Here is a 20,390-nt window from a genome sequence, read left to right on the forward strand (position 1 = left end):
ATTTGGATGCTTTTGACCATTTATGTAGGGACTCCTGGGACTTTTTATTGTAAATTAAGAATTTAGAGTTTTCTGAAAACTTTATTTTTCTTACTGTCAATGTGGTTGAATTGTTCAATGTTATCCCACATGGTACCGGCATCGAATGGTTTCATGATTTTTTATGTGAATGTACTAACTTGAGTAACAACGAAATTAATGATCTGATATTGGTAATCCTCATTTATTCCTTACGTGTGGGTAGTCAGTTCTGACCTTGGAACCGAGCCAGCCATCTTCCAAGCTCGCACCAGCCACAACTCTCGAGCTAAACTCTTACCCAGAATGCCCCTCTCCCTGTTACCCCAGATTTCGTTTGCTGCATTGCCATTCGGTCATATCAAGCTACTTCTCTAGAGCTAAGTACAATATTTTTTATCATATCTAAGTTCTAAGACAGCTTTTTTTCACAAAAAAGTCATTAGATAGTTATCCCTTACCTTATCACATTTAGCGACAACCTTTTTCAATCCTTTTCAACTCTTCTTCTCTTCTTTCCTTGAGGTAATTCCTTCTTTTACCATCGTTGGTAAACCCATTTCCTTTTTACCTTTGGGTATTTCTTGTACCATTGCTGGTATTTTTCTGGTTCCTCCTTCTTTCCTTCTAACCATGGCAGATAAAAAAGGTAGTCCAATTACCTACTTCGGATGCACATTCCCTATGTGTCTATTGCTTGGGTGTGCCTCACTTAACAGATGACCCGCCTTGCGGGATTTGTAAGAACTTTTCTAACAGGACATTAATTGAAAGGAAAAATAAATTAATATTGAAGGGGCTACTTAAATCTCCCTTTTCAGAGGCTATATCTGGGTCGAAGGCTTCAACCCCTCCAAGATCCCATAAGAAAAACAGTGACGAACAAAAAAAGGCCAAGTCTCTTCCTTTGTCCCCAGCTGGGGACTCTCCGGAACCGAGACCTAAGAAAGCTAAGCTTTCCAGTTCAGATTTGACTTCTTCGGCTCGAGCACTTTCTGTGCCTAGATCTTCGGCACCAAGGCCATCGGAGCCATCTGCGACTTCGGCACCGACTAGTGTGCCCCATACCGCATCGGTACCGAGGAGCTCCTCGGTTCAGACTCTCTTACCGGCACCGACTGTTCAGTCGATGCAGACTGTTACGACGTCGATGGATGTTTTGATTCCCATTCCTTTTTTGGCTCTGACAACTTACCCGGCACTGACTACCCTCTCGGTACTGACCATTCAGTTTTCATCACCAATGTTTTCGGCTCAGGCCTTAGCGCCGACAACCACTTCAGTACCGACCTCGTTGTCGGTGCAGACCATACCTTCAGCACTGATGATTTCCTTGGTTCAGACAACAGTAGTTCAGACCATTACAGCTCCATTGTTTTCAATGCAGACCCCCACCTGGCGGGCACCGAGCTTGCTCTGCCCTTGGATAGACCTGACTCTCCCTCAGCCATGTCCATGAAATCCACTAGAAGCCTCTCTGAACACGATGTGTTGCTTATGTGGATCAATTGATTTTGGCCAGAGGCATTCTGCCCCCCCAGGATCTATCCATCCTTGGGAGGTAATCACCCTTTACCAAAGACCCCTACTTATTCTCCTCCTTCATTGCCTTTGAAGCCCCTTGATATAGCACAGTCTTCCCCCACTACAGTTCCCTTTATGGACCTCACTAAGGAGCTGCAGTTGCCTTTGTGGCAGGAGAGTCTTGCCACTGCCCAGGATGTCAGCTGTGGCGTACATACCTTGGCGTTTCACAGCCATCCAGGGTCTCAGGGTTGGCAGGCTGAGCCACTTGGGTGAGGGTTGACCCCTGCCATGGGGTCCCCTCCCCTCTTCAGGTAGACCGGCCTTCCAGATAATGGAGAAGGCTCTTGCTTCAGTTGGCGACCCTGTGCTATCACTCTCCTCACCTTCCTCTGGAGTGCAGTGCACACAAGCCACTCCTAGTGGACACTGGGTGCAAGGGCCTCAGGGCATACTCCCCCAGGAGACCCCTTTTGTGCTGTCTTCCCCAGCTTCTCCCTCTGAGGAAGATCATCAAAAGAGCTTGTGCAAGAGGAAGCGCATGGACTCCACAGAGGAGTCCCTTACTGAAGACACAGACTTTGATGATGGGGGTGGGTCCCCTCGATCACCCTCTGACATATCCTTTGGTGATATCCTTGAAATCCTTAAACAGAGAGGTGATTGGCAGCCCTCTAAACCGACCTCTGAAGAGTCTGTGCTCCTGCAGGCCTTTCGTGCCCGAACCCTACCTCCTGGGTTACTCCAGTTGCCAACGAACTTGTCTGGCTTGTCATACAGCGTACGTGGAAGGCTCCTGACACCGTTGAGACCATTCCCCAGAGGCCAGATAAAATTTTGTCCCCTCCTGCTAGTGATCCCCATTGGTCTGAAGTTCTTCCTGTAGATGCCTTGGTGGTGGCGGCCGCAACTAAAAAGGACCTGGTGGAAGAAGAAAGCCAGACTGTCCGTCTGCCCAGCAAAGAGTCCTGGGCTCTGGACAGAATAGGGAAGCGTACCTTTGCATCAGTGACCTTTGCAGTCAGGTCCCTGAACTATATGGCACATTTTACCAGGCTTCAAAGAGACTTAATTTCTGAGCTGTCTGAAACCTTGGCTGGAGCTGTGTCTGATGAGGTCCATGACAAAGTGGCCTCTCAGGTAGCCACCATTGAATGGATATCTAACTCCTCCATGCACCTGATATTTCACGCATCAGAAGGAGCAGCTAGAGCGGCGGTTCATGCATTGTTCTGAGATGCCATGCCTGGATGCACTTGTGTGATTTCGTGGAACCCTTCAAGGCTTCCTTTCTCAATGCTCCCATTGAAACCTCTTCATTGTTCGGACCCAGGGTTAAAAACACACTGGCTAGATGTGAACAGGACAGTAAGACCCTTTCTGCTGTGGGTGTAAAAGAGTGGGAAGATATGGCACAAAATGTCTCAAGGTTCTTTCTGTGACACACAGGCCGAGTTCTCCCCTAAAGGCAGAGAGGGGAACTCACAGGGAAGACTCCCCTTTCTGGGCAGAGGGGGTCCACATAACCAGGGTTCCAGGGATTCTTTCCCTGGCCAATCTTACCAGCGCTCCTGAAGAGCGGCCCAACTACTTTCCTCTGGAAGTGGTTGGGGGTCATTTCTCTTTGTACCCTTCTGCCTGGCTAACCATTACCACCGATTCTTGGGTACAAAGGATAATAACCAGAGGTTATCATATCCCCTTCGACCTTTGTCCCGCTCCCCTAACAAACTTACCTGACGTTCCACCCAGTCAAAGGAAAGAAGCAGCATTGGAGATTTCAAAGCTGCTAAGAAAGAGTCATCCAAATAGTCCCTCCAGACCAGATCAGATCTGGATTCTACTCAAGACTATTTTTGGTGCCAAAAAAAAAACGGGGACTGGAGACCAATTTTGGATATCAGTGTATTGAACAAGTTTGTAAAGGTACAGAAATTCCAGATGGTCAAAATACAGTCTATCCTTCCACATTTGGAAAAAGACAATTGGATGTGCTCAGTAGATCTTCAAGAACCATTCTACCAAATAAAATTGGACAGACCATCAAGAAGATTCCTTCGCTTCCGTGCGGGAGCCAGTCATTCATTACCAGTTCAGAGTACTGCCCTTCAGACTCTCTGCATCCCCCAGGGTGTTCACAAAGTGCATGGCAGTCATCACAGCTCACTTGCGACTACAAGGATTCCAGGTGTTTCCATATCTAGATGACTGGCTCATCTCCGCCCACACCAGACACCTATTGGAAGAAGCCTTGGCATACTCACTTCTCACTGCAAAAAGGCTAGGCATAACCATAAACTGGCTAAAATCCAATTTCACTCCATCTCGGTCCACAGAATTCATAGGGGTCATCTTGAACACAAAGAATTGCAGAGCATCCATTCCGGAGCACAGAATTGTAAGGATAAAGCAGCAACTGATTCCAGTCCTTTCAAGGGAGAAATCCACAGCTCATTCTGTTCTCCAGCTGTTGGCTTCCATGGCAGCCTCCATTACTATTGCCCCCCTGGCCAGGTTTCACATGAGGCTTCTACAATGGCTACTACTCACTCAATGGTATCCCTTTCAGTACTCTCTTTCAGCCAAGATTTGGGAAACTCACAGATGCAAGCAAGATTTAAATTGGTGGATGGTGCACAATCCGTCACATTGGTCTCACCCCTTCTCCCCCCAACAGCCCAAGGCCACAGTGATTACGGACACCTCTCTGATGGGGTGGGGGGGCTATTTCAGGGACAGACAGTCCAAGGTACTTGGTCCGAAATGGAGGCCCATCTGCATATAAATGTTCTAGAGCTGAGGGTGGTGCTTCTGACATTGCAAGAATTCCATCCCCTGCTGCCATTTGGGACTATTGCGATACAATCAGACAACATGGGGATGGTCTGGTACATCAACAAACAAGGTGGAACCAAATCTTACCCAATTTGTCGGGAGGCCATGAGGATATGGCAATGGACAATGGCTGCCAACCACTTTCTTCTAGCAATGCACATTCCCGGGAGTTCCAACATGATAGCAGACAGACTCAGCAGGTGTATTCTACAACCTCACGAGTGGTTCCTGAATCCTTTGATAGTGGCGATTTTCAACAGATGGGTTCTTCCTTGCTGCGACCTTTTTGCGTCCCCGACCAACTACAAATGCAGCAACTATTTCGCCCTGATTCCCCCTCCGGGACAGTCACCCAGGGACGCTCTAGTCCACGATTGGCCCTCAGGTCTACTTTATGCATATCCACCTCTCCCCCTCATTCCCCAGTTTCTGAAGAAAGGCCGCCGGTTGAAGAGCAAAGTAATCCTCATAGCACCATATTGGCCTCGTCAGATTTAGTCCCCTTCCTCTGGCCTCACCTGCTAGATCAACCGTGGATTCTCCATCCAACCCCGGGGTTGATCTCCGATCCGGAGAATCTGATTCATCCCAATTTGAACAGTCTGAAGCTCACAGCTTGGCTCCTCCAATTCCTTTGATTGCCAGGCTGAATGATCTTTCTTTGCCAGTATGTGACATTCTTACTGCATCTCATAAGTCTTCCGCCAGCATTACATATCTCAGCAAGTGGAAAAGATTTACTATTTTGCTGAAAGAAAAACAGGTAGATCCTTTTTCAGCACCAGTGTCGATAGTACAGGAATATCTGTCTACTTTATTCCAATCCGGTCTATCTGCCTCTACCATTAGAGTTCATTTGGCCGCAATATCTAATTTTCATGATGGTGCTCCCTGCATTGTCTTCACCCCTTGCTAATTATAACAACTCCAAGATCACACAACAGTAGGAAAAGGGGAAATTCCTACTTCTTTTTGTGGTTTGACTTCCTACAAAGTAATGCCTGCATTCTTTGATCATATAACTATTTGATCATTTTGATATTACAGATGTTCAACTACATCACTGATCTTAGCCAAAAGGCCAAGAAGCGACTGAATAGAATGTTTAATATATATATATATGTATATATATATATATATATATATATATATATATATATGCACACACACACACACACACACACACATATATATATATATATATATATATAAATATATATATATATATATATATATATAGTGTGTGTGTGTGTGTGTGTGTGTGTGTGTGTGTGTGTGTATACACACACACACACACACACACACACATATATATATATATATATATATATATATATATATATATATATAGGGCCACTTCAAAATGCTGACTTTCAAAGTACCTAAACTCAAAATACTGAGACCAAAATCTCTAAAGCTCAAAATACTGAAACTCAAAATATCGAAAAGATACACAGTACAGCAACACAACTATATTGCAGTAGAACTACATACAGAAACATATTACTCTTCTGCAAGTATAGGCAGGAGCAAGCCCCGCTGCACCCTCCATGTGGGGGGCTGCACACCCACACCCCCTGCTACTTAAATATATCAACTCCGAGATTGCAGTTCACTAGACTGAAGTGCAGTCTTGGAGTTGATATATTTAAGTAGCAGGGGGTGCAGGGGGGGCTTGCCCCCCATTTTATACTTGGAGAAGAGTAATATGGTTTGTCTTTTATTTGTTTCAGTATGTACATGTGCTGGCATATAATAAATGTTTGTATCCTACCTGTTTTCATTATTTTGAGTTTTCAGTATTTTGAGCTTTAGAGATTTTGGTCTCAGTATTTTGAGTTTAGGTATTTTGAAAGTCAGTATTTTCAAGTGGACCCATATATATATATATATATATATATATATATATATATATATATATAAAACATTTCAGTTACTAATGAATGGGGTTAGGAGTACTGCAGTACTACAGTAGCAGCAACTGCTTCATACAGGTTGTTGCTTAGTACACAGCTGAGATGCTACAGGCATGCACATTGAAGGAGTGGCTAGCCAAACAGAATTGTGCTTATGTAGTCACAACTGACCGATTCCTGTTAGTGTACCTTTGTAACTGAGTAATACTGTAAACAGCATTTCTACATTGTTTGGCATTTTCTGGATTGGATAAAGTCTCATACTGATGATGAGCAACAAGTTTGCATAACTGCGCACTAGCTACATGCCCAGTGTCACATATTACTTCTGCTACCCTGATGTGCAGTTCTTTCCAGTGTTGCACTTGTCCTTTCACTTGCATTTGTATCATGCCTGAGAATGTGACCCTGTGTAGGTTGTCCATGGAACTGAACTGGAATTGTTAATTTCTTGGGGTATTAATATTAGCCAGCTTTTTTTTATTCTTGGTGGCGTATGACCTTTGAGACCACCACCACATTTCTAATGCTAGCAGTAGTTCTGTCATACCATTTTCAGAAAGGACAGTTTTGTACTCTTTGACCGTAGAAATAGTTTCTAGTCGTCTTTTTAATAAAGATGGTAGGTAACTTGTGAGTCATTGGCTCCGAAGTTTTCATAATCACAACTAATTGAAACAGTGATTTTTACATGATCTCTTTTTACTCCTTTCCCCTGCATTGTGCAACTTGGAGTTTGTATGTATAGTAAGAAAGTGTACCCATGGCAGAATTTCCATTACAAGGAGAAAAAAAACACTGCTGAACTCGTTAGGTCGAAAAGCTCTGAATAATAAGTTCAGAGCCAATGAATTACTAGGAGGCCTAAAAATAATATTACTTAGCTAACGAGAATTAAGTTCATTAATTAGATCTCTTTTTATTGTGGAAAACTGGTGTAAAAAGACATAATAACCTAACTATAATAATAATACTTAGAAAAATAAGGATTTATATTGACCTTCTAGACTGCACTTTTTCTTCTCTGTAGCTTCCCATGCACTGTTTTTCCCCATGATAATTACTTGACACCGCAGTGCTGGTGACCAGGTTAAACTCAGCGTGCAGTATGACAGGTGATGCACAGTAGCTGAACTAAGCTCCGCTGCTGAGAAATGGCTGTGCGGTTTCAGGAATAAAGGCACATCAGTGGTATCAGACATCTTCTGTTTACTATTGTGCTTCTCAGCATTTGATTGTGTATGTTGTAAAACAGACAAAGAAACATAATAGGCATGAATAATCCTACCTGACATTTTTACTGTATGAAAAGTAAATGAGAATATATGACATGTGCTTTGCGGTTTCTAGTGAGGCCTGTTTTTTTATAGTCGATTTGTGTAGGATTTACTGGAGAACATGCTCTTTATTGACCACAGCAGGATACTGGATGCTTTAGTGGCTGAAGGGAGGAAAGGTAAAGTGTTAATTAACACTGAGACAGTTTATGTAGAGATTAACTACTAACGTTGCTAAGACTTCTGCTACTACAATTTTTGTTACACTTGTGGATGACCTCTGCTGCAAATAATTCATCTGACTTTCTGTCTCTTGTCTCTGTCTCTTGTTTTCCTTGTCACTGAATACGTGTATATTTCCATGTATGTATGTTTGTACATATACCAGATACAATAAAAGTTCTCATTGTGTTTGTATGTTAGTGAGGGATATATTTTTCCTGCTCTGATGATTTTTGCATATTTGTTTTTGTCCTGTAGGTATCTAATCTGCTTCACTAACAACAAATTGACCGAATACAGAGGCGGTGTAGAGGACACAACTTTGCACTCCACTGTCACATAGCATTGGAAGAATACATATTATTATGTACTATATATATGTATATATATATATATATATATATATATATATATATATATATATATATATATATATATATATATATATGTATATATATATATATATATATATATACATAAACATTCAAATTCACATTCTTTGGCTGTACAGAAATATTCCATAGACTCAGCCACTGTGCAGAGTCTGTTTTACAGTTTTCCTCTTTAGGACTGCAGTCATCTCTAACTGACAGTTGTATACATGTTTATTTGCTTCTGGATCATTGCCAAAGAACTATTCTTTAAGTGTTTTTGGAAACTTCACTGAAGCTTCCAAAAATCATCTTTACTTGATTGCATTATATTGGCAAACTGAAAAAAGACCTGCAGTCTAACATATTAAAAAAGAACTTTTCAACAAACAATTACAATGTGCATTATTTGAATTTCATTATACAATTTGATTGAATCTTGTTCTTTCTTTTTTAACCACCCCTCATTTCAGTTAAGTTGCACTTGACCTCTGTAGAGTTTGCTTGTGCATGTGTAGATGAGAAATACTTCGTAGTTCTGGAATGCGTACTGTCTCATATTTATTTCATCACAGTTTACATTTAGTTAGCTAGTAGCTTTTTTCTGTAGCCATTCTTCAACTACGTCTTTACTTTGAGAGTCGTACTGTTTGTCGCCAGATAGTTGATCATCAAACCTAAAAGTCACCATTATCCTGTCATGGCAGCCGCACTTTGAAAAGAGCAAGAAAGTGATTGTTGCATTTTCCTCACTTACCCCTCTTCAACAAGTTAGTGTATAGGGGCTTTCCCCGTGGAGAAAACAAAACAAAAAAAATTTGTGATCTTTAGAGAGACGCAATCATTTGTCAGTTAAGTGACACATGATTGTTCATAGTGGACCCTTCACGTTGAGTGCTCATTTTCCAAGCACCTTACAAAATTCAAGTGAAGATAAGGATATGGAACACACTGATATACGTAAAAAAGAATATTACAAATTATGTAACATTTTTAGAAATAATACTCCGAGAGTAAGGATTTCTATATTCATTAAAAAAAATATTGCATCCATCAAGTAAATTAAATGTATAAATAATATATATAACAATTCAGATGTTACTAAAGTTCTTGAATTAAATACAAAGTCCAAACAAAAAATAAAGCACTTCAGGAATGATTCCAGGGAAGCTGCAGAAAAAATAAACAGTGTCACACAAGGGAGAAACAACAAAATAATAGCCAAGTCCATCTTAGGTAAGCAAGGACACACAGCCCTGAAATAATGGTCTACAAGAAAATAAGTAAAGTACTGTATGTTGATGTTCATATTTCACCCAACAGTAGACATTGTCAAGAGACAGTAGGAATGAAAAGCAAAGACAACGAAACCACTATACACCAGTGTTCACATTCAGGGCCACTTCAGGAAATCTTCCATGGTATAAGCAGTGTGCCAAAAACTCCTGAAGTACAATGCTGATGAGAACCAGCAGCGTTACCAGTAAGATTCGACATCTCCAGACGACACACAATCCAGAACAAGCCACAGGTCTCTTTCCTGAATCAGTGTAACCAAGCAGCATTTGTTGTAGAATATGACAGCAACTTGAGTCAGTAAAGTAGAAGTCTGACCTGTCACCAGGCACCTTTTATTTAAAACATTGAAAAAAAGACACTTTAAGAAATGCAGGCGTCATCTATGTTTACAGCAAGGAAATAACATGAATTCTCATTAAGGTTGTCTATGGTAGACAACTGTGCCATCTTGTACCAGTGTAGCAGTTTGCTGAAATGTATACCTCATCTGAGGCCCATTCTCTGTATGATGTAATGGTATCATGAGCCATTATGTTGAAACTTTTTTAACTTAAATTTAGTTTAAAAGTTTAAACTTAAACTTTTTTAAACTTAAATTTTTCCTTATGAAATTTACTTAAGTCCCGTGATGCCTTGAGAAAGGGAGATTTGGAAATGTCTTCGCACAGATTTTTCTGTGTTTTACTAATGTCTTTCCAGCTGGGTCGTATAGGTACCTGCTGTGAGACTATTGTCCTTTCCAGTGGTCATTATACAGTGGTGCAGACTTCCTGATATATGGAATTAGCAGGCTGTGCATTGTGGGTGTTTATAGATACTGCATGTTGTATTTCTGTGGTATCATGTCTATGGCTTTCCGTAATCCATCTCCAGTTTACAGTGTTATGTAACATTTTGTGAATATGTACATGCCTGTGTGTGTTTTTTTTTTTATTGATTACATTTGAGACAGGTTATTTTCACGTGTCTTTCATCTTGGTTTTTTTGGTGGATGCTGTAGTGCAAGATGCTGTAATTATTTCCAAATCCATAATGGGTATCATTGGCTGATCATATTATTTTACATAGTTCAAAAAATTGGAAGTTAGCCTACTTTTGTAATACCGTGGCAGGATAGCCAAGTAATGCATAAGGTAGTAGTTTTCTTTTCATATAACGACAGCGTTATTGCATTTGCCCACTAACACAGGGCACCATTACTTAAGACTGCACTGAGTTTATTACAGACATCAGTTGATATTTTGCAGTACTTGAGAAGCAGCTTGTCAGGAACAGTGACTCCATCAGCGCTTCTGAACTTGACTATTTCTTGTGTTTTAAAACTGGAACATCACAAGTGGATGTACTTAGGATGCCTGTAGGAGGTAAGTATGTAAGAGTAAGATGGCATTTTCCACTGTCACAAAACTGATGATTTTTTCCACTGTCATAAAACTGGGTTTTATTACAACTTCCGGAGAGTTTTGCTGAAAGAAGCTTTTAGCACCAGGTTCTGCCTTGTTTGGCCTGTCTTTCTTAAGTGCATTTACATTTGTACATAATGATTGCATGTAAAAAAAATATATATATATATGGAGATGTACCTACCACATCACAGTTTTCATGTATTCTTTTTGCTAATGTTATATATTTGTGGATATGTCCAACTACAAAATGTTTGCATTTTTACTTAACAGTGCTTATATTATAGACATTTTTTAGTACATTAGTTACTTATTTGACATAGGTTCCTGTTACTGTCGATGTTCTCAGTGGAGATCAGTGATTTGGACTTCCAGGGAATGTAGAACCAAAGAAGGAAAGTGCCACAGTAAAGTGTACTAGAGAATATGCAGGAGCCCGATTCACTGTAGCTAAGTTATTGAGGAGTTCCTCATTCTTCTGCATTGATTCATCTGTCACAGCAAACAGTCGAAGAGGTGTTTTAGGAACTTTATTGTTCTTTGAATTGAGAAACAAATTGTCAGATGATCATTGAAGAAAACAAGGCATCCCTGTAGATGGCATAGGACTAGATTCTGTTGCTAGCAGATGTGGAATATAATGAATGCAGCTGTAATTCAGAAAGAAGTAGAAAAGGATGTAAAAGTTATTATAGACGGTAAATAACAATATTCTTATGGTATATCTCTAAAAGTAGATAAATAGATAGATTGGTGAACAGATATGTTGCATAGATGACAGGTAAATATAAAACTTTAACTTGGCAGTAGCTCTTTAGACATTGAATGAGTACCACACTAAGAAGTAGTACCACAGTAATAACACAGTAAGAGGTAGTACTGCAGTAAAAAGTAGTACATCAGTAAGACGTAGTAACACAGTAATACCACAGAAAGAAGTAGTACCACAGTAAGAAGTAGTACATCAGTAAGAAGTAGTACCACAGTAATACCACAGAAAGAAGTAGTACCACAGTAAGAAGTAGTACATCAGTAAGAAGTATTTCCATAAAGATGCCACAATAAGAAGTAGTACCATGGTAAGAAGTAGTACATCAGTAAGAAGTAGTACCACAGTAATACCACAGTAAGAGGTAGTACCACAATAAGAAGTAATACGTCAGTAAGAAGTAGTACCACAGTAATACCACAGAAAGAAGTAGTACCACAGTAAGAAGTAGTACATCAGTAAGAAGTAGTACCATAAAGATGCCACAATAACAAATAGTACCATGGTAAGAAGTAGTACATCAGTAAGAAGTAGTACCACAGTAATATGACAGTAAGTGGTAGTACCACAGTAAGAAGTAGTACATCAGTATGAAGTAGTACCACAGTAATACCACAGAAAGAAGTAGTACCACAGTAAGAAGTAGTACCGTAAAGATGCCACAATAAGAAGTAGTACCATGGTAAGAAGTAGTACATCAGTAAGAAGTAGTATCATAGTAATACCACAATGAGAAGTAATACATCAGTAAGAAGTACCACAGTAGTATCACAGTAAGAAGTAGTACTTCAATAAGTAGTACCATAGTAATACCACAGTGAGAAGTAGTACATCAGTAAGAAGTAGTACCACAGTAGTACCACAGTACTTGAAAGAGGTTAAAGTATGTTGTTTCTTGTTCTCGCTAGTGGGCTCAACACGATATGGTTAGTTCTAAGCCAGTTAGCCATGCAATTATTGAAGGCTACTGTTTGTTGTTCCTGACATGTTATGGCTTTGCAGGGTAGCTCACAGCATGGACAGTTACAGAAAAATCACACCACTCAAATTTAATCTAATTTTGTGACTTGGGCATTGGAGATTTAGAGTGGAATCCAGTAAATGGATGCACTTGCTGTTTAGTAAGGTGCTACAGCTGTATTATGTGCTAGTAGGGATGTGATAGGTGGAGTGCCCAAGAGATCTATATTGCGATCAGAACATTTTAATATATTTGTTTCAGACATTATATCTGGAAGTTAGAGCAGCATCAAACCTTGCTAATATGATACTAAATTAGATGGGTAGTGGAGGATGGAAGGAAAAGCATGCAGAAAACTATTAAGGGGATTAGAGACAGTGGAAGTTAAGATTCATGGTGAGATAGAATAACCTGAAAACAGATTACCATTTGGAAGCATTATAGTGAAAATATAGATTGTGAATAGTCTGTAGGATTAGTTGTGTATGCAGAAATGAACCACAGAGCACAAAACGAAACAGATGTAACAAAAGCTAATACTATACTAATCTGAGTCAAGAAACAGCCATCTGATTTGCCCGTTGCTGGCATGCGGGTAGGATATCTTTCCAGGAAGAACTGAAAGAATTCAGGGAAATGATCCAAGTTTGTTACATCGGCTGGAGGCAAAAGAGTACAAACGTGGAATGAATGAGCATAGTGTTTCACTTGAAAAAAAGAAACAAGGGAGATATAATATCATCTACACATAATATTAGGAGAGTAGGGCAGTGGTGTATTTGTTAGAGTGAAGATGGCAGAACAGAGTTCATACATTTCAAACTGAATTCACAAAATTCAATTTAGACATTAGGGAATGTTCAGATTTCAGGAAGTACTACTTTAGTAGATAAACGAAATATGTTGCTTGAAGAAAATATGAAGTCAAAATCTGATGCATTTGAATGAGCATGGAACAAGTGGTGATTAGAGAAATCAAATGAGGAGACAGCAAAGGTTTATTATTGGCACAGTAAGGGCAGAATAGAAGTGCATATACATACTTTTCTGTAAATATAATTATGTTATATATCATGTTATATTAGGAAATGTTTCATCATGAAAATTTGCTGTAGCTACATTTGGGAGGGAAGTCTGCTGGCTGTGATCACCACATAAATATGAAGGAATGAGGCCAGGAAGAATTAATGTCATTCCAGTCAGCCGTGTGTTGCAGGCATATTTGATCACTGTAAGCAGAGGACACTTCTCCTTTGGATTTTAATCTGCTGCAAATGCCCACTTGTCCCTGTAGTTATTGTAGTTTGTTCAGTCAGTTTTTGACAGATTAATACATGCAGAACCAAAGACGTTGTGGTTCTAGGCAGATTATTATTATTATTATTGGTAGTATTATTAGTTGTATTATTAATGTATTTTAGAACTGATGTATTGCATTACAGAAGAAATGTGCTTTTATTCTTTAAGTATTGGAGAAGGAAGTGGTTTAAGCCATTTCTGGAGCATATTCTTACACTGTCACTTAATGTACATGAATAGGCTATCAGTGATACATTGAGGGCCAGTTCAGTTAAAATTGTTTAATAAAAAAATAAATTGGCAGCCATAAGTGAAGTGGGGGGTCGGGTCCCCTACAACAATGACTGCAGGGGTCTTTACTGCCTGCTCCCTTTATTTAAAATACCATGGAGTTTCTACAGCCTCAGGAAAAAGTTTGAAACTTTTCACTGAAATTGTCCATATTGATCAGTAGTTGATAAACCATACAGATCCTTATTAGAAAACTGAGTGATAAACCGTTTTAAACCATGATATTGAGTTGTTGTTGTTGTGTCTTTCGGCTTTTCCCGGTTAGGGGTCGCCACAGCGGAACTCCAGTCCGCTAATGATTGGTAGTTGATTTTTACGTGCCGAGCTACCAGCCCTGACGCACAACTTCAACGAAGGTACGCCCATTCACGCATGTCTCCACGCAGAAGATGCTCTAGCTGAGAATCGAACCGGACAGCGTCTTACTGCGAGGCGACAACCCTACCGCAGCACCACCACCGCAGATTAAACCATGATATTGAGTACTTTCCTTTATTCCCTTGCTATAAATGTTTTTTTTTTACTTCACATCATTATAATCAAATGGGTTTGTTGTTTATTGTTTATCTTTCACAGCTACTGTCTGATTCCTTTTAGTATGGTATATCATGCTAGCTTTTGCTTTCTTTTTATTCCTCTGGCCATTACTATAGAATAGCAGTATGTGATGATCCAGTCAGGGACTGCTAAATAAATCACACTGAGGCTGGAAAATGATTTGTATGCTGTTAGTAATTAACTATGTATAAACATCCCCTAGAGGAATCTGGTGACTTCTAATTTGAATATAATGGCCTGTACTATACAACTTGAGACGTTAGTGGCCAGATACATATGGTTGATTAGTTCTGTTGTTTTTAAACACATTTCAAGTAAATGTAAAATACTGGACTTTAGCAAGCATTTTATTTATTACAACTATTTTGAGTTTTTATGACTTTAAATTGATACACCTTTAAAACTAGACTTTGAAATATTTTTATGTGTATTTCTGTCATGTACTGCACAGTTTTACTATTTCAATTTGCATTCCTTTTAATTTTTTTTTCTTGTTTTTTTTTCTTTAGGTTGATTGTTTTACTTTATTGTACTGATCAGAAACTGATTTGGAATAGAAACACTCTAGAGCTGAAAGGTAATTCTGTTCATTTAATTATTTTGTATTTTCAGGACCAGTTGCTGTAGTCTTCAAGATCTGAAAATAGCTGTCATTCTCCCCAAAGTTACAAATAATGTTTTCAGTTTATTTTCTACATTACAGTTTGCAGGTATTTCTTGTGTTTACTATTTGGTATGTGTGAATGTCTGTCAGCAAACCAGAAGTGATGTTTTTAAATCATAGCTCAAGTAAATGAAATAAAATGCCACAGTCCCCTAACCATCACAGATTTTTCACCTAAGTTAATGTGTTGCCATGCAGTCATATCTCATGTTTTAGGTACAGAATAATGTAGCTTGATAATTTTATTGGCAGTTTCTGGTGTAGAATAAAACACAATCAATGCATCTGAGGTCTTAGCCTGGAGCTGATGATGCCAAGCAGATAGTAGCAGTTATAAAGGTAAAAATACCAGGACGTAAAACTGTTGCCAACCAATGATTGCCTGCAATACTTAATGGCCGTTTTGTGTACATTTAAGTACAAAATGCACATAATACAAATGATAACGTACCGAGATCTGATGCAGTACATACTGCTTCTGAATATAATTCTTATCTGCACAGGATTGTCTCCAGTAAATTGTCGTAGTTTGCAGACAGCAACCTTCATTTTGGAGGTGAAACTCCACAGGTTTTGCTGTGATTGTAAATTCTACATTCCAGTAAGCAAACTGGACAAAATGTCTTAATTTAACTGCTACCTTATACAAAGAATGACTAGATTTGGTATGTATAAAATCATTCCACTTACCGACTACTGCTGATGGTATATGTTGCATTTGATTGTATTTGATGGTCTCAGTAATTAGAAATTTTACGGCAGCATGTAACCATGCAGTTGTTGAAGGTATATACATGGTTTAAATTGATGTCCAGTATTATAATGATATTCATATATTCCCTATTTATGTACCACTGCTCGTTCGGAAAGCGGCAATAGCTGGTCTTAGTCAAGAGTGGATTATCTAGGGTAGGTAGAGCCATATTTGGCATAGATTTCTTCTTAAACTGTAGGAGATAATCAGAATACAATTGCCTGCACTGTATGAGTAATCACCTATCCATCTGATGTTAAATCAGCGTAATGGCACAAAGTAAACAATGCAGTATTCATGACTAAGCCTTATGAATCCATCTTGTCTTACAAGTTTCACTGCACATATATGAATATTATTTTTTTTTTTTGTGGCATAATAAAACATACATTGAGATTTAGGTTTCTTTTCGACTTAACTTTTCCATTATTATGAGCTTGTTTATGGCCACAAGGTTATGTCTGAGAGTCTTGTGAAATTTATGTTTTTTCCACATGTAAGTCAATGTCATACACTAATTGTATGTGCTGTGTACCCAAAGTGCCTGCTGCGATAGAATATAGTACCATCTTCTTAAAGAGCCTCCTGAAACAGTTTTACAGCTATAGGAAGGTCTGCAAGCGCTTATGTCTTCTTCTACGTTATCCCTGTTAGGCCACCAGTTGGATATTATTTCCATTTGTCATTGCAGCAGGGCACTTCTGTTGTTTGCCTTTTTACCAGTTGCTTTCTTCTCCAGTGCCTATTCCTCAGAGTATGCATGTGTCATCCACAGCCAATGTCTCCATCCTGTCACTTTGTCTGGATTTGCCCCCTGGTATTTCTCAGGAATGTACAGCCCCCTATCGCTACCAAAAGAAGGACCAATTAAATAATCATCTCATGCTTCCGTTTCACTCGCCATTCTCATTATTCTTGCTTCTAGTAAATCGATTTCTGTTAAACCCCATCACAGTGAAGATTTTTTTGTTGCATCCCAGTTAGCACTTTATCTCACATCTGCATGACTTGAATAAAGTTGAAGTTACACTTGAGAAGGATCACTAGCTCTTTTTTGTCACTGTTCACTTGTCGGAGATCACTAGCTCTTTTCTGTTGCCTGTTCTTGTCGGAGATCACTAGCTCTTTTCTGTTGCCTGTTCACTTGTCAGAGATCAGTAGCTCTTTTCTATCATTTGTTCACGTCAGAATCCTTTGGTTTGGGTTTACGAAATCTGTCCAAGCACATCCATATTTTATACAGTGGTTTAAGTTTAGTACATTTTATCAGCTATATGGATGTTCAGCGCTTCCTCATTAATGTAGTTTTAGCAGCTTTGTTGTCATAATGTGCCTGATGTTACACTGAGAGCATTGTTTAGTTAATTAGAAAGATTTACTCTGTATTCCATTTCATTTTGTCAGTTAGATCACTACACAAGCAAATCAGTAGTCCTGTATGTCTGTTTACCTTCACACAGACTTTTCAAATGCCTAATTCTCAGTAAGTGATTTACATATAGAAATATGACAGAAATCCATATTCCTGTTATTCCTGAGGCTTTGATGCACATGGCAGAGTTCAGCTAGAAATTTACTACATATAACAAAATGTGTTTCTCATTCTACAGTTAACTGCATTTATTGAGCCATAAAACATTTATTGCTTTCATGTCATTCAGTACAATACATACAGAAAAAGATGATAATGACTCTTTATTTTTGAACACCTTGATATGTAAATATTGTGGCAACTTCATTTGTTTAGATTGTGTGGGTATCACCCAGTGATGAAAATTTTGTTGTTACGTTTGAGCCTTTGTTTATGAGGTGGTCATATTTCCTTTCTACAAAACGTCTCTGTTAGGCTCAGAAAGATTGATGTTCATCATTATATCACTGTTGCAGTGGCCTAATATGGGTTATATCTTGCCAAGGATTAAATGATCAGTCATCTTCCAAAGCTTTAGGTCACCTTCGGTGTGCCCTAAACACTGTTCAGTGTGAGGAAAGTGGTATAAACCAGCTTGCCATCGAAGTACGCTCTTCTCTGCTGTCTTGACTGTGACTGACTGTCAGCTAGCTCTTCTACAAGGCTAGAATGGTAAGTACCCCAATGAGGAAACCTTGTCTTTTATCAGTTTTTGTGAAACCTTGTCTGTGAAGAAAAGTTTACTGTTTCACTCAGAGATTTTAATTTAAAGCTAGGTTGGTGTTTTTTAGGTTGCCACTGAAAATGAAATCTGAAAATGATTTTAAGTATGAGTTCCCTGTTAGGGAAATCTTTTTAAAGTGTCACTTTCTGCATGAAAAAGTTTTATTTTTTTTGTCAAAAATGTATAGCTAGGGGCAAGTACTTGAGGTGTTTGGGGGTTGTCATTAAAACATTTACCTCAAAACTTAAAATTTCCAGGCAGGTAGTTCACCAACTCTTCAAGGCTCTGTTACTCACTTATGAGGCAATGTTTTCAGTAGAGCATAGACCAGACTTCGGCCTTTTCAGTTCTTCCCTCCCTCATCCACAAGAAGATGAACATTGTATGGGACTGTTGGGTCTTCAGGTTGGATTACTTTTAATCTCAGATGTCGATGAGCAAATCACATGTGGCTATTTCAGGTGGCTAGGACTGCTGATTGTTTTTTCTCGATTCCTCTGGTGTTGCTTCTCGGGAAGCCACTAAGAACTGTGAGACAGGAATGTACTGCATGACTGTTTAGCGGTCCTCTTAGGGCAAGGGAGAACCACACTTAGTGTCAGTGAAGAGAGCAGATGATGCTGTACCATAAAGCCACACTAAGGAGCCTGATTCCCACGGAATGGACCCCTCGTCAAGTCTTGACTTTTTCTGGGGAATATCATAGAAAAAGAAAACAAAAGTTAGGCATTTTTCATCTTCTGTATCACTTAAGATGGACATATAAAATTGTCTGGGTTTTTCTAAGGTCTACAGTCCCAGAATTTTAAAAGAAAAATGTTTTCCTCTGTCTGATTCTGATTTGCATATGAGGTACAAGAACTAGATTTGGGTTTTGGATTTCAAGTGCCTGTGCCACAGAAGGGAGAATCAGAGTCTGAGGAAAGTTTTTCATCAGATAACCCTCTCCCCCCAACTGAAGAGTTATTTTGATGCTACGTCTAGAATGAAATAGTAGTTTCAGTGGAGGGAAAAGGTAATTCTGTAATCCAACAAAGATAATATGACTTATTGTAAGTGAATTTCCTCCATCCTATAGTTTTTCCTGTTGTCTTCCAGCATTAGAGGATGCTTTCTTGGCAGCTAGCAGTTTGCCTGATGTTCAACCTCCTGCCCACAAAAAGTCTGATAAATATAAATATTATATAAGATTCCTCAAACCCCCAAGTTTATCTTTTCAAACCCTAGATCAGACCCTGCAGTGATTTCTTTGTCAAAACTGCATTCTGCCAAGTATCTTTTGGCAGCTAACCCTATTCATTCTGACAAAGATGGTGAAGCATTTGATCGATTTGGGAAGGACATTTGTTGTTCTTCTTCTTCTTCTTCCTCTACCTCCTCCTCCTCCTCCGGATACTGGATTGTCAGGCTTAAATGCCCAGATTTCTGCCCACCTCTTTTGATAATGTAAGAAAGTTAGCTGCTGATCTCCCTTCCTCAAAAACTAAAGCCATTTCTGAATTATTTAATACATTTTCATGCATCAAATAACCAAACCGTCTTTAAAATGCTCTTATGACATTGCTGATGCTGTGTGTAGCGCAACTCCTGCTGATTCACTGATGAGAAGATTTGCCTGACTATGTTCCCAGAATTTATCAGAGGAAATCAAAGCAGAGGTCCTGAATGTTCATCTGGATAAAGAGGTATTATCTGTCCCATTTTGTGCTGAGGCCCTTAAAAGATTTGACGAAAAAGGGAAGCTAATTCAGGAGGTCACTGAGATTTTTCAACCCTCCATGTCAAAATATAACTGGAACTTACCTTCTAGTTCAACATCCTTTTTATATGTAAAAGAATAAACAGCCTCAGAAAGGTACAAGCAGGCAACATTCTTGAAAGCAGTGTAGAAAGGTTCAAAGAAAAGGGTGGAACTTTCTAAAACCAATGAAAATGTTTAAAAAATGGCTATATGCCCCTTCATGCCCCACTCTGCCATTTCAGTAAAACTGTCCACATTTCTAGGTCTTCACTTCCCATTGTAACACTAAATAGCTTCAGAAATTTGAGTTCTGAGAATCATTTAAAAAGGCTACACCTGGCAGTGAGTGCCCC

At 39.2% G+C, this 20,390-nt stretch overlaps 1 protein-coding gene across 3 annotated transcripts in view; it reads left to right on the plus strand.

Annotated features, from left to right (window-relative positions):
* Positions 1 to 20,390, plus strand: part of BASP1 (brain abundant membrane attached signal protein 1) — a 560,847-nt gene that overhangs the window by 227,222 nt on the left and 313,235 nt on the right. For all 3 annotated transcript variants that reach the window (XM_044065225.1, XM_044065224.1, XM_044065226.1), the window contains exon 2: positions 15,253 to 15,320. The gene's annotated coding sequence lies outside the window, so the exon portion shown is untranslated. The remainder of the gene's footprint in view (positions 1 to 15,252; positions 15,321 to 20,390) is intronic.

The sequence above is a fragment of the Protopterus annectens genome, chromosome 3.part0, assembly GCF_019279795.1.
Source record: "Protopterus annectens isolate FY-2018-M chromosome 3.part0, PAN1.0, whole genome shotgun sequence".
In the NCBI taxonomy this organism is placed as follows: Eukaryota; Metazoa; Chordata; order Ceratodontiformes; family Protopteridae; genus Protopterus; species Protopterus annectens.